General features: G+C 41.8%; 1 non-coding gene across 1 annotated transcript; it reads left to right on the top strand.

Annotated features, from left to right (window-relative positions):
• Nucleotides 1-10,038: 10,038 nt before the first annotated feature.
• On the top strand, nt 10,039-10,145 carry LOC124236556 (U6 spliceosomal RNA). Its single transcript, XR_006887787.1, has one exon. It is a non-coding gene; the product is annotated as a U6 spliceosomal RNA (small nuclear RNA).
• The last annotated feature ends 18 nt before the right edge of the window (nt 10,146-10,163 follow it).

Raw genomic sequence — 10,163 nt, 5'->3', positions numbered from 1 at the left:
AGAAAACTGAGGTTGTCTAAGGTCAAAGAACAAAAGAGAAAGATAAAGGAAAGAAAAGTTGGACTTAATTCATAAATATTCAAGAATATTAATTTATTTACATTTTTTTCCCAGGGTGAAATGTACAAGGCATGGCCCCATGTGACTGATTTGAATTTGCCTCTTTAAAGTATTTGTATAATTGCCATTTACTTTATCTGTGGAGAACTTGAAAAAATAAATTTCCCTGGATCAAAGCATTTTGAACACACTTAGGACTCACTCAAATTCTTATGAGTGTTATTAGAAACGTATTACATATATAGAGAGACACACAGTCAACCATACTATAAATTGCAACTAATGGATGTTCAGTTGACAAAAGATGGAATACTTTGGCTGATTCACTCCTTGGGCTCCTCCTGTTTCACTGGAAATCTCATCTGAACACGCATGTCACAAACTAATTCAGGACGAAAGCAAGGCCTCAGCTGAATCGTGAAAACCGATAGCCCAATCTAACCTGGGAAGACTCTGCCCGCCTGAAGGAAAGGCCATCAGTCTAAGTGAATGCTCCAGAAGGACGCTTCTAAAAATGAAAGCAGCCGGCCTATTGGAGAAAAGAAACATCACTGGGCATTTTGGCTGTGGTTTTATGTTATTAAATTGCTAAGTGTATGCTGAGTTACAAGAAGTAAAATTCAATACATCGTTTCCAAGTGCCTCCTCTGTTTAAGGCACTATGTGGTGGGCTCTGGGGGACACCAAGATGAATGATCTGCCATCCTCACTATTAGGGAGGCTGCGGTCTAAGGGGAGGTAAACAACAAGGTGTGCTAATTAGATAACTAAGATGTGTGATAAGACCCATGAGAAAGAAGCAGAGAGGAAATGAACCAATAGTTATTTGAGTATCTTTCACAGGCCAGGCATGTTTCATACCTCATCCTGATTATTTATTTATTTATTTTTAAAGATTGGCCCTGAGCTAACATCTGTTGGCAATATTTATTTTTTCTTCTTCTTCTCCCCAAAGACCACCAGTACATAGTTGTATATTTTTAGTTGTGGGTCGTTCTAGTTGTGGCATGTGGAATGCTCCCTCAACATGGCTTGATGAGCGGTGCCATGTCGGTACCCAGGATCCAAACCAGCGAAACCCTGGGCTGCTGAAGCAGAGCACACAAACTTAACCACTCGGCCATGGGGCCGGCCCCACACTTCATCTTATTTTAATCTTGCAATGACGTGATGAGGTCCGTATTATTCCCAATTCAAAGAAATGTGGGTAAGCACAGTCAAAGAACTAACCCAGGATCGCACAGCTGAGATTCAAATCGAGATATACTTGCCCCAAAACATGTGTTCCTAACAGCCCCACAGGTTAAGTGCTATGGGATCTATAGAGAAGAGGTCCTTACTGACCTTATGTCCTGGAATGATGAAAAAGGAGCCAGGAGGATAAAACATTTTAGGATGACTTCAGACACCATTATGTATGCCATCCGAGGGTGATCGGGAATTATTTTCTTAGCCTAGGGTGTAAAACAGTTGAGCTGGAAGGCATGGAGCAAGATTCAGTCAACAGGCATTCTGCCTCTGCCATCAACCTCAAACGCTGCCTTGGAAAGGTAAAACACATCGAGTTTTATGTGAGTACCAACTCTGTGGGTACATTTTCATGAAATAGAAAAAAGTAAAACTCAGCCTCGTTGTGTAAATTGTAGGAGTCCATTTTCACTCTTATTAACATATCTATTTATATATAAACGATCATTTTGATTCTTTAGTCTCTTTTTGTTCAGGTGATTCTGCAGCCCTCATTGTCCTTCTCTTTAATTGCTTGCCTCCACTTGAATACCTGCTCCACGGTTTCTCAAGATTTACCATCACTGCTATCATCATTATTTTGCAAGGTGGATGACCATAAATACGGATTTGCATCATGTGTAGACTCAGCTGACAGTCAACAAGGCTTTTCTTTTATATGAATCATGTGGCATAGAGGGGAGGCTAGGAGATTAGCCCCAAAGGGACAATTCAGTGATCTCTTGTTTAATTTCAGTTTTGCCAGTAAGCACTGGGCAGACCACACTGCCTCCTGTCAGGGCCTCCGTTTCCAAGCAGGTGACGACTAAAGATGTTTGTCATCCATTGCTTTCCCTGAAGTGCTGATAGGATTTGCTAATGAAAGATAACACTATTTCTCAAAATGGTATAAACCTCTGAAGAAACTAAAATTACAGAAAATAATCTCGCCCACGTTTTGGCTTGTGCAAGTCTACCTGGCTTTGAGAAAGTGCTTTTATGACAAGGGACAATCTGCCATCTGCCAGTAGCTGAGACTACTACAATTTTAGCTTTTCATCAATGTTAAACAAAGCTAAAACACCAATGGCTAGAATCTCTTTCTGTTCCTCTACAGATGAGAACCGAAATAAACTTTTAGAGATCAAAAGCAACAGTGCTACTGTCTGGTAACAGATGCTTAACTTACTGAAATTCTGTGGCTCAATGGCATGACTTTCAAACAATAACAATGCGGTAGGTGCTAAAAGATTTTAGTCTGAAACTTTTACTTCCTACAGCATGCATGATATGATGACGAGGAGTTGGTATGTAGTCTGATTTTCATGGGTCATTTCAGACCAGTAGGTTTTAAAAATCTCCAGCCATTTTATAGTACAACTCTTTAAGTATTCAAGCCTGGAGGAGAAAGTGAGGGTTCCCAGGGAAACTGAGGGATGATGGTGGATCCTAACCATGTTGCGTACTTTACTTAACACAGAGCCCATATGCTTTTAATTTGTGTGTAATGATCTGGTAAATTGTCAAATCTGTCGCTTTTAAGGAGTGTGTGAGAAAATAAAATGTACATAAATGTGCATTGGTGAAATAGGGCTTCATGTTCTCATGTTTTGAAAGTGTGTTTTTACCATACAGTGAGAACAAACGTATTCAAGAATTGACCTTTGAAATTGCAACGGAGCTAAATGTGACATGTGGTTTGACATGCAAATATGTGATTCATCTACCGTTTCTCAGAAATGAGGAAAATGTGGTCGAATATTGCATTTTCTCCATTGCATTTATCACCACCTGAAATTCCCTCTTATTTATTTGCATACTTTTTCATCGTCAGTCTCTTCCACATGAGTGAACTCGCAGAAGGAGTGTCGTGTCTTAGTCACTGCTAGACTTCTGGTGCTTAGAACATTACCTGGCACATAGTAGGTACCCAATAAATATTTATTAAATACAGGAATTAGTATAAATTGAAAAACATTCAGCGCACTCCTTCAGAAGTACATGAATATATTTCTCAACTCAACTTGATGGAGCCTGCGCCAAGGCAGTATCTACCAGCTTTACTAAGCGCCTTTTCATTAGATGGGATCAATATATGTTTGGTGAATAAGTGTAGATAGAGTATAAAGTTCCAGGAAGCACGATACACTGGTTAGAAACAGCAAACCCTTCAGCATTAGATTTCAGCAAGAGTCCTTTTGTTCCTGATGCTTTCATCTTTTTTATTGAGGCATGCTTTTTTATTGCAGTATAATTTATAATGGTGAGATGCACACATCTCAAGTGTATACTTGATAGGTTTTGACAAATGCATACACCCATGTAACCCACACACTGATCAAGATATAGAAATTGACATCATTCCAGAAAGTCCCCCGTGCCATCTTTTAGTTAATTCCCCTTCCTCCCAACTCCCCCAAGCAACTGCTGTTCTGATTTCTGTCACTATTAGATTAGCTTTGCTTGTTCTTGAACTTTATGTGAATGGAATCATACAATGTGTACTCTTTCATGTTTGGCTTCTTTTGTGCAATATGCCTGCGAAATTCATTCATGTTTTTGTGCATATCAGTAATGTGTTCCTTTTTATTGCTGACTAGTATTCCATTATTATAGTATTAATGTAGCACAATGTATCCATTTTCCTGTTGATGAACATTTAGATTGTTTCCAGTTTGGAGATATTATGAATAAAGCAGTTGTAAACTTTCTTATATGAATCTTTGTGGACATATGTCTTGATTTCTCATGGACAAATACGTAGGAACGGAATTGATGGGTCATGGTGTCAGTGTGTGTTTATCTTTATGAGAAACTGTCAGATGGTTCTCTGAAAGTTGTACCATTTTACACTCCCACCAACAATGTTTGAGGGTTCTTGTCACTCCACATAATTGTCAATATTTGGTATTGTCAATCTTTTAAATTTTAGCCATTCTAGTAGGTGTGAAATACCATCCATTGTGTATTAACTCCCAGTTCTCTGATGATTAATGGTGTTGAGCATCTTTATATTTGCTTATTGGCCATTTGTATTATCTTTTTTCATGAAGTGTCTGTCAAGTCTTTGCCCATATTTTGAGTAGTTGTTCTTTTTATTGTTGAGTGGTAAGAGTTCCTGATTTATTCTAGATACAGGTCCTTTTCCTGATACTTGTGAAATTTTCCTGACTATTTTCTCCCAGTCTTTGGATTGCCTATTTTGTTTTTTTTACATGGTGTCTTTTGATGAGCAGTAGTTTTAAATTTTGATGAAGTCCAGTTATCAATTTTTTAATGGTTTCTGCTTTCTGTGTGCTATCTTAGAAATCTTTGCTTACACTAAGGTTGGAAAAATATTTTCCTGTTTTCTTTTAGAATCTCCATCTCTAATTAATTTTTGTGTTACTTAAAAACAACCCTGAGTTGGTTACCTTTGTAGGAGCTCTCAACAATGCTAGCAGTCTATGTAACTCTGCTGAGATTTTTAAAATTTTTTTTTAGATTGTATTTTTCCTTCTTCTCTCCAAAGCTCCCTCAGTACCTAGTTGTATGTTTCAGTTGTGGGTCCTTCTAGTTGGGGCATGTGGGACGCTGCCTCAACATGGCCTGATGAGCAGTGCTAGGTCTGTGCCCAGGATCCGAACTAGCAAAACTCTGGGCCACTGAAGCAGAGCATGAAAGCTTAACCACTCAGACACAGGGCTGGCCCCTACTGAGATTCTTTAATGAAAAATATTTGATTAAAACAAAAGCTTATTACCCAAAACAGAAAGCTGATTTTGGTTGATAAAACATACATTCAAGTAATTGAATTATTATTTATTTTATTCAATTATTTTTCAAGAGCTGAGTTTTATTTCATTTTATTTTACTCAAGAACTGAACAATAGAGGCAATTCTGAATTACCTGTTTTTTTGTTTGTTTGTTTGTTTGAGGAAGATTAGCCCTGAGCTAACATCTGCAGCCAATCCTCCTCTTTTTGCTGAGGAAGACTGGCCCTGAGCTAACATCCGTGCCCATCTTCCTCTACTTTATATGTGGGAAGCCTACCACAGCATGGTGTGCCAAGTGGTGCCATGTCTGCACCCGGGATCCAGACCGGTGAACCCTGGTCCGCAGAAGCGGAACGTGCACACCTAACTGCTGTGCCACCGGGCCGGCCCCTGAATTACCTGTTTTAATGGAGGACAATATGGGCAAAGATGTCCTGGCTTGGGTCATTTTACTATTGTTTTTTATAGTCGCAGGTTTTTTCCTCTGTTTTTTTCTGACTACAACAATTATATTACTTTTTACTTCATAAATAAGTTTCAACAGTCTAAAAAAAGGTAATCCAGAAGCATTCTGGAACATAGAAGTGAGCTGGTCTGAGACTGAATTGTTTTCCTTCATAATCTAGAAACAGAACACCTAGAGCTGACTGAAGTTTTTCATCCTATCATGTTCTGTGTATTGGTTACCCAGGAATTTCAAAATAGTTTACCCAGATTTTCCTGGTTAAAGTTATGTTAGGATATCTCTAATGTTAAATTAAATCACAGAATAACAGAAGCAGCATCAGTTTGGATTCTGGGGATCCCGAGTTTGAATGCCGTCTCTTCTCCAACCCAACTTTATTACCCATATGAATTAAGCAAGGCACATATGTCCTTTGAGCATCGCTTTCCTCAGCTGTTGAATGGGATAATACCTACCTCTCAGAATAATTGTAAATACAAAATGCCTGTCAAATAGTTGGTGCTTAATAAATATCACCCACCCCTCCCATCTTTTCCGTTTCTAATTCTTGACTTATTCTCTCAAGGAAAGAGCACATATAAAGCTCCATAAACTCCAGATATTAGATCAGCCTATACAGTGTTTCTCAAACTGGGATCCAGAACCTCTTGGAGTCTTCAGAAAAATTCTTAGGGGTCAGAGGGTTTTCTACAGGATTTTTAAAAGAAATTGTTTTTATTGGGATGATTCTCTTAAAGTATTAAAATAAGCAGAGTCTGAAACATCTGAATAAATTATATTTAGCTTATAACAAAGCAATGCCATGAGATTTCAACACGAGTTTGCACTTATCTTTGCCATTTCATCTTACAGACCTAGGAGACAGCGTGTATAACTGGCTGCTGTTGGGGTGGCATGTCCTACTCTCTAAATGACAGCAATGGCAAGTGTCTGCCACTATCCTCATCTTGTCTATGAAGGCAAAATTTCTATTTCCTAGTGATAATATACATATGATTAACATTTTCATTGACCAAGCCTTTAGTTTCTTAGGTTTTTAATAAATCAGTGCCTTGATTTCACATCATGAAAATGACATGCCACTGAGTAATGTGCTATTTTATGGGGCTAATGAGAAATGAACAGAGGCAGACTGAATAATATAAATGATGTATCTGCACCAAGTAAGAGCCAAATGCTTTCAGGACGTTCTACACAAATAAAGATCTAATGGTAATTTGAATATTTGAAAGTGAAAACAGAGTGGAAGCAATAATAATAAAATCTGATTTATGATCAATTTTGACACAGTGTGAATGAGTCACTTTCAGTGCCTACTAATCGCCTCTGTGGAATTCTGCATTTTCAAGCCTCATTCATGGCAAACGCGGTGCTGAGGCCATTTGAAAAACCAAAAGGCCTGGGATGCCAGGGTCAGACTTGTTTCCCTGTAGGAAGCTATCTGCCTTGGGTGGGGGGTGAAAGGGTATTTTTGATTATATACACTGTCTATTAATTTTTTTCTCTCTTGCCAACAAGCCCAAAACTAACTTCAGAGAATCTTCTCTTGTTCCGAATGTCAGCACAATTTGATCAGATGCGTATTTACTGCTGATTTCAATTATACTGTTATGCTAACTCCATGTTGAAATAAATAACAAGCATGGCAGAGTCTTCAAGAAAGACACTGACATTCAAGGACTGCTCACTGGCAGAGTGTTCCGTATGAGGTCTGATTCTCCTAAACCACCTTATTTCACGGACTCCCAGTTACCATCTATTGTGTGCTGGGTCTTGATTGCAAATTAAAATATGGAAAAGCGGATGTTCTGGTGTCTACATGATTTGGTAGTAAACAAAGGTTCAGTTTTTTGAGAACGTATTCATGTGAATTGGTATTCTCTGCATTAGTCAAAACACAGAAACACCTTAAGTATGGAACTGACCCCAAGGCTCCATCTACCCACTACCAAACCCAATAACGGTGATTTAGTTTCAGCCAAACACATCATCTCCCGCAATAAATTAATGTCGTTAATTTAAATTGTATTGATTTGTAGTTTTGTACTTAATTTACAAATCTGCTTTGGTTTTAGAATTTATAGCAGCTATAAGAATAAGGCGTTTATACCCAGTCTTATGTTTATACAAATTTAAATAACAATATAATAGAAGCAATCTCAGCAATACTGGAGGTCTATGCAGCACTTACTGTTTTTAAAGGGGTCATACATAAAACACCTGTGAGAAATTCTGCTCTAGCTCTTTAACAGCACATTGTTCCCAGTGGCATAATTCTACAGTTATGCTTTCTCGCTATTTCTGTACACATCTGATAATTTAAAGCCATTACAAAGCTCCCCCCCTCCCCCCGCCAAAGGACTTGATCTCTTGTAAACCTTCAACTTTTTTTCTGTATGTGGTAAACATTTTTCTTCTTTTCAGAATACAAAGGGTTTAAACATGGTCATCCAGGAGTGCAGCCTGATGGAACGAGCTTACAGCTTGTAGAGACATCAAGTTCATGACCCTTGAACTCTGACTGGCCTTCCAACTATATATTCCTAACCACGTATCCTTTACTAAGCTGTTTATAAGGTTTCTAAACAGAGCAAGGACATGAACGAGTTTTAATATATTTCTTCAAATCATAAAATTGAACATCAATTTACTATTTAACAGCTTTGAAGTGAGAAATGGATCATTGAAAAGACAGGCCATTAGAAGAAATATATCAAAACATATTTTATTTGTAATCGGCCAATTTAACTCAATAGGTGTGTCATTTTTTTTACCTGATTTTCTTTTGGGGGGAGAACATAGCGTTTTTATTACTTTTCAAAAGCTGTGAAAGAAAAGAATTATAACCACAAACACAGAGAAAAAGATAGTTTTAGCCATAATCCTTGAAGGCTTTCTCTTCCTTTCTCTGGTTTTGTCTCAGCAATACCAGAAACGCTTAAATGGTCTCACACTATTTTCTTTTTGTACATCACAAAATTGGATACCAATGAAAAAACTTGTCAAAATCACTGATCTTTCGTAGGTTTCTACTTCAAAATATTATGTCATAATTTCGGAGAAAGGGTAGGACGACTAAAGGAAGGAGAAAAAAGAAGCACAACTCCACTTATTCTATGCATATGCCGCACTCCTTATTAAGGGGCCATTTTAACACGACGCAGGCAAACCCATGCCCTTCGTTTTAACTAAATACATGGAGGACTGTAACACCTCGATCCCAGAGGCTTGGGCCCTCATTTCACAACGCACCAGGCTGTGACTTGAACAGCATGGTTTTAGCAGTAGGTGAAATCAGAATAGTGAACGCGAACATTCCAGTATTTCTTGCCAGTCGGCCTGTCCCGCCTGTTCGCGCTGTGACCGGGCAATGGGCAGCGGCGGGAAGGATACAGGCGGACGAGACCGAGTCTCAGTCCAACCCCAACAATGCAATTCCGCGCGTCCCCCTCTCGGCAGACTGGCTGCGCCTGCGCGCCTGGGCCGGGGCCCAAGCGGCGGGAGGCCACCTGTCACGGGCGAGGGCCCCATCCCGGCGCCTGCGCTCCCATCCCACCGACGCCTGCGCAGAACGGACTCTGGGGCGGGACACGTGGGCGCATGCTCGCCGCGGGCAGCCTCGAGAGCAGAGCCGACGGGCCGGCGCTGGGTGCTCCAGTCGTCGGGAGGTCTCCAGGAGGGCTGCACGCTGGGCTCACGTCCACGGTGCCTTCTGGAGCTGGCACAAGGCCCCCAGGGCACCAATGAAATATAGGTGGCAAGTTCTGTATTTTGCTGGGATGACCCGTGCTCGACCCAGCGCCCCGGGGGCCCAGCAGGACCGCTTATTCGCAAGCTCTCCGAGAGACCTGGGGGAGACGCTGCCTGCTGCAGGCAGCCCGCCGGGCCCGCCTCAGACGCGCCAGCCCGACCTGGCCGTCGAGGATCCTGGAGAGCCAGGAAGCGGAGCCGCGGCGCGCAGTGTGCACGGTCCCGCCTGGACGCTCCGGACGCGCCGACGACGCGGACATCCCGAAACTCTCACGGCAGTGCGCACGGAGAGTATTAGGGGATACTAGGGAGTTGCCTTAACTATTCGAGGCGTGATAATGGCTGGGGGACTTTTTTTTTTTAAAGTACTCAGCAGAGAAGCTTTAAGCGGGAAACCACATCTCTGAGCCTCTTTCCCGCCCCGCCCCCGACTCCCGCTCCCAGGGCCTCGAGGACGCCGCGCCGGGCGGCCCCGTGCCCGCCGCTCCCGGCATGCTCCGCGGCTCCAGCACCCAGTTACGGGCTCAGGGCTCCCACGGGCCCCTTACCCAGGCTGCCTCGGGCGCTCATTTGCATGTCCCGCCCGACAGGTAAACCCGGCAGGTTCATCGCAGCCTAGCCATCAGAGCACCAAACGTGCGAACCTCGAGACGTGATCCCGTTGCGTCAAGTTTCCCCGACCGTTCCAAGTCGCCGGGAAGGCGGGCAGGCCGGTCACCGTAAGTAGGAAAGGCGAGAGCCCGCCGCGCCTTATATAGCCTGCGGGCGGAGGTGGTGGCGTGCTCGCTTCGGCAGCACATATACTAAAATTGGAACGATACAGAGAAGATTAGCATGGCCCCTGCGCAAGGATGACACGCAAATTCGTGAAGCGTTCCATATTTTGGCCCAGGCCCCGACCTCC

The sequence above is a fragment of the Equus quagga genome, chromosome 2 (assembly GCF_021613505.1).
Source record: "Equus quagga isolate Etosha38 chromosome 2, UCLA_HA_Equagga_1.0, whole genome shotgun sequence".
Taxonomy (NCBI): domain Eukaryota; kingdom Metazoa; phylum Chordata; class Mammalia; order Perissodactyla; family Equidae; genus Equus; species Equus quagga.
Note: the sequence above shows the minus strand (reverse complement) of the source record. Positions and strands in the feature narration are given on the sequence as shown.